This window comes from Gavialis gangeticus, unplaced genomic scaffold (assembly GCF_001723915.1).
Source record: "Gavialis gangeticus isolate Ggan-Ray unplaced genomic scaffold, GavGan_comp1, whole genome shotgun sequence".
Classification (NCBI taxonomy): domain Eukaryota; kingdom Metazoa; phylum Chordata; order Crocodylia; family Gavialidae; genus Gavialis; species Gavialis gangeticus.
This window is the reverse complement of record NW_017729031.1, coordinates 67,810,678-67,816,355: the sequence shown is the minus strand read 5'-3', so window position 1 is coordinate 67,816,355 and position 5,678 is coordinate 67,810,678.

Sequence of the window (5,678 nt, the reverse complement as noted above, 5' to 3'; positions counted from 1 at the left end):
CTCCCATGAGATGTCTGGGTGAACATGAGTTGTCAGTGTGACGAAGTCATCAGAAAAGCTAACTGCACTTTATCATGCATCAGCAGATGCATGACAAACAGAACCAAAGAGGTGATACTTCCCCTCTATCGGGCACTGGTCAGACCACAGTTGGAATACTGCGTCCAGTTTTGGGCACCACACTTTAAGAGGGATGTGGATAACCTGGAGAGGGTCCAGAGAAGGGCCACTTGGATGGTTAAGGGCTTGCAGGCCAAGCCCTATGAGGAGAGACTAGGACACCTGGACCTCTTCAGCCTCCGCAAGAGAAGGTTGAGAGGCAACCTTATGGCTGCCTATAAATTCATCATGGGAGCGCAGAAGGGAATTGGTGAGGCTCTACTCATCAAGGTGCCCCTGGGGGTCACAAGAAATAATGGCCATAAGCTAGCAGAGAGCAGATTTAGACTGGACATTAGGAAGAACTTCTTCACAGTTAGAGTGGCCAAAATCTGGAATGGGCTCCCAAGGGAGGTGGTGCTCTCCCCTACCCTGGGGGTCTTCAAAAGGAGGTTAGATAGGCATCTGGCTGGGGTCATCTGAACCCAGCACTCTTTCCTGCCTATGCAAGGGGCTGGACTCGATGAGTCTATTGAGGTCACTACTGACCCTAACATCTATGAATCTATGAATAGGATAGGGTATCTATAGACGGTTTTATGCACTGGAAATGAATAATAAAAAGCATAAGAAGTTATATTAGAAGGAGTCAATTTCACAAAAGCAAGAGAGAACACATTTTTGTATATAATAATTAGGAATACTAAGGAAATCTGTCTTTTACTTGCTTATATTAGTATAATTGTATGAGTCTGTGAATTCACAATAAAATCAATTAATAAACAGGTCTGGTAGCTTGCAGTGATGCTATAATTGTTGCACTAATTGCACAATCATTTGTATTATATAAATTCAGTGAAAAGGAACATATGCAATATGATCATGAGTGTAAATACAGCTGAACATAACAGAACAGTAGGAGTTTGAGATGATATTTGTTCAGGACTATAAATATTGCATGCTTGTAATTTTGCACTTGGACTTTTGGTAACCTGGCATCACTGTTTCTTCCTATAGAGCGGGAAACCTCTCTTTCGAAAAGGAAAACAAATGTTGTAACTCCCATATCTTTAATTTTGAATAAAACACTTCTAATGATCTATAGGGGTTAACAATGTAGCAGCTATTTATCAAGCGTCTAGAAGCATTTTTACTTAGTGGCTTGATTTCTAGATAATATGGTACCTAAATCATTCTTTTAAGTAGCCAGTGATTTCAGCTAATGTTTTACTAAATACAGAAAATCTGATATATGCCTGTGATATCAATGGATTTTCTTATTATGAAAAATCTTCTGCAACATATAGATTAACTAATATACATTCTGATGTTTATTGACTTGTATGAAAACATCTGAGATTTTAGATTTAGTAATATATTCCCACTACAGACACTTTAAAATGAAAGTGAATGCAAAACCATTCAGAGGAAATATTGCTTGCAGTTCATTTTTCAAGCATTCAGGAAGATGATATACCTTAAAATGGTGAGAAATATCAGAGATATAGGAATCAAACAGTCTATAAAACATACAGGCAAAGCTTGATTAAGATATTGTTACCATATCTATAGCATCTAGAATACTTTTATCAGAATGCGATCTCTGGAATGGTCTTGTTGCCAAAATTATTTGGACTGATTTTTTTTGTTGGTCAATACACAGAAAAAATCTGATTCTATAACTTTTGGGAACATATAAGAAGTTTTTAATGAAGACTCTTAATAAAATAGCCCAAACACAAAAATCCAGCCAATGGGAAAGATTTTTCCCTTCCCGAGAAAGGCTTGGGGCAGCTTACACTAAGAGAACAAAATCACTTATAAAACAGGAAAACAAACAAGAGAATAAAATAAGTTTAAAAGCTAGTAATGTATCAAAATTTAAACAGGTTCACCTGCTATATTCCTGACCAAATTGAAAGATCTTATATTGCTTCTGGAAGATGTCCAGGCTTATGTTCATCAAAATCATTGGAAGCCATTGGTCTTGGGATACCAGGGATATGGCACCTTTGGATTACCAGATAACACCAAAGTTTTTTGAGTGGCTGAGGAGTCTGATGCGCAACAATCAGAACCTTTGGAAAGTTGCACATAAATTTGGTTGAGCTTGCACTGGCATACTGAGTACCATCTTGTCTTGCCTGCCTCTTATGCCTCTTCTCCATCTCATCATTGGCCCTCCCCATCTTAAAGTGATGTAGGCCCTGCTTTACAGTGGCTTTCCACTCACAGCAGTCTGAAGCGGTTGATTCCCAGTGTTGGCCATCGATGCATAGCTCGCAAAAGTTTTTCTTGCAGACATCAACAAAATGGAGTTTGGGCTGTCCAAGTTGACATTTGCCAGTGGCCAGCTCACCATAGAGTATGATTCACATGTCCTAACCAACGGAGGTGTCTCTGTCTCAGGAGCATGAATATAGTGGGTATCTTAGTCCATTCCAGAATAGCAAAGTTGGAGATTTTTTGTCATGCTATGTTGTGCTCAGGGTACAGCAGAGACATCAAAGACATCTTTGTGAATAGAGTGAATGCTATGTTTTTCCAAACTCTCTTTTGAAGTTTAACCATGATGTTGCTTACCTTTCCAAGGTGAGTGTTAATTTTGGCTTCCAAGCCAAGATTTTGTGAGATGGGGGTGCCCAAGTAAGTGATTTTTTTCAACCACTCCCAGGTTTTAATCATTATCTAAATAGGAAGATCTTGTAGTACTTCCAGATGTCCAGGCTCATGTTACAGCAATCCTTAAGGAGGGGTAGGAGAGGAGTTCTAGAATTGTGACATAACTGCTGAGAAACTCCTGTGTACTTTCAACAAGTGGATTTGGTGGATGGTTCTTGCTGAAGGTTGCTCTTGGCTAACCTTAGGGGTTCATGGTGGAGTATAATGAAGAATGTGGTCCCTTGGTTATGTAAGGCCTTAAAGGTCAAAACTAGTGCCTGGAATATTGCCTGTAAAGCTACTGGAAAGCTAATAAAGACTTTGGAGGGATTATGTACTCTTGGTGACCTACACTCCATCATAAGATGGCAACCGTATTGTGCATTATCTGCAGGTTTTAGACAGTCATCAAGGACAGCTCAGGAAGAGTGCATTGTAGGAATCCATCTTTGAGGTTACAAAGGCATGGATAATGGTGGCCAGATCTGAACTTGAAAGAAAGATTTTCAGCTTTCTCACAAGATGGAGTTGGTGAAAGGCACTCCTAGTCACCACTACTAAATGAAGATCCAGATGCAGAAAAGGCTGCAAACCTGAGTGACAAGGGCAGGCTAAATGGCATTGGTGATGCGTAAGGGGTGCACATGGGTGCATGTGCACCCCCTGAGTGTGGCAGTGCATTCCCTGTGAAAAGGCACCACCGACACTGCTGGCGGTGTCTGTGGGTGGTTGCTGCATGTCACCCCCCTCTCTGCCAACACCACCGGCGGCATCTGCAGGTGGTCTGTGATTGCCTCAGGCCACTGTCACTGCTGCCGTGCCCTCCAGCCTCTGGGGGCATGCAGTGTTCATGCTAAACAGGATCAGTGATAGGTGTCTCAGTCAATTCAGATGGCCTGCCTGTCACTATCACCTCTCTCTTGTTTGGATTCAGCTTAAATTGGTTCATGTACATCCAAACTTTAACTGCACCCAGACACTAGGAAAGACTGCAGGGTCTTACACTGCTGGGCCTCAGCCTCAGATGAGGCTGAGAAGTTAGCACAGAGGCATAACAGCACAACTCTGTATGATGCCCAGGGAAGTAATCGCTGCTGCTGTGCCAATCACCATAGTGTAGCTGCTGCTCTGGTCATGACTGCTTTTGTGCACCCCCCTACAAAGATGGTAACGGGAGCTGTTGTCCCCCTTCAGTTACAGTACTGAGTCAGCATCAAGCAGCGGCTTCTCAAAAAAGGACGAGATTATTACAGATTTAAGAATGTTTGATATCCTGCTCTCCTCGAAGGAGGCCTTGACAACCCCTGTCTGTAGTGGCCCCAGTCTCCTGCCCCACCCAAACACATCCTCAGCATCAGTGGGCAACAGAAATTTAAACCCTATCCACAAAAGTGGAACAAGACCAAGCTCCTCCAACCTCAAACTCACCCCTTCTGAGCTCTTAAAGTAATATGTGAAAATTATTAATATGTCCCCTTATTGTTCCAAATTTGAAGAATCAATTTGTGGAGTGTCAGTACTAGTTGCTTGCTGCCATCCTGGGAGATTTCAGCAGGTATTCCACCCAGTCCAGTAAACTTGTTGTTCTTTGTTTTCTCAGTGGTATGTCAGATTTTTTCTAGAATAGGAGGGTTGTCAAGAGATCCCTTTTCAGGGTTTTAGGGAACAGATTGAATAGTGACATCTGTCACAGCTGACTCATGATTCAGGAGCAACTTGAAGTATTTTTTCCATGTAGCTTAGATAGATCCATTGTCTCTTAGGAGCATCGAACCATCACACAATCTCAGGAAAGTAGGACCATGGAAAACTGGAATGTAGATGGCTTTTGTTGCCTGAAAGAAAATGTGTGTGTCATGTTTGTCAACATAGAGCTGATTCTCTTTGGCTTTATCTTGCCACCATTGGTTTTTGATTTCCTGGATCCTCCTTTGATCTTCAGCTTTGAAGAGCTGATATGCCTCCTGCTGCTGCTGAGATAAGGTGTCCCTTTTTCTTCCAGCTGAGGAGGGCTTAGATCTCAGCATCACTCTCATCGACCCAGCCGTAGTGTCAAAGGGTGTGTCACAGAGCACTTGGGTGCCCTGCGCCTAAAAGCAGAAATGGCTCAAGAGAGACCCCTAGTGGTGAGAAGGGGGAGGCTCAACTGCCAGTCACCAGGGCAGCACAGATGCTGGCTGCTAGGGGAACCAAGGAAATCAGCTGACAGGAAGGGGCAGGGCTTGGCCCCTTCTTAAGCCCAAGCACGAGGCCAGGAGAGCAGTTCCCCTCCGGCAGCCAAGGAGGGGGGAGCTCGGCCAGTACAGACAGAAAGGAGAAGATAGACTGCATGAGCGTCTCCTGGTTGTGGCTATGAGTTGGAGTATTTTCCCGGTAGGGATAGAACGTGGTTTTGACTGGATGGTTTAGTTTATGTTATAGCCCAGGGGCTTTGTGCTTTGTGTTTACTGTTTTACCGGAGGACTGGGTGAGGCTATTAGGGGTTGAAGGAGGCCTCATAGGAGCTCCATGGTAGTGTGGGGACCCTGGCGTCATAGAGGCTGCAGCATTTGGGGGTGCATTGACCCCAGTCTCAGAGAGAGGGGGCATTGGGGAGCCCTTGAGCAAGAGGGGACATTGGGGAGCCCCAGAAGTAAAGAAGAGGGCCAAGGCATAGGGCAAACCATGTCAAGTACCATCTGCGAGGCTTGGGCTGCGGTGCAGGGGAGGAAAAGGAGCCGCAGATAACGCCCCCTGACATCGGGCATATAAAGTGGGCAGCCTCCCGCTAATTACATCACTCAATCAATTAAGATTGAGTCGGGTAGCGGAGTCCCCCAGGGCTCGGTCCTGGGGCCTGCGCTGTTCAATTTCTTCATCAGCGATCTGGATGATGGGGTGGAAAGTAACCTGTTTAAATTCGCTGATGACACCAAAAT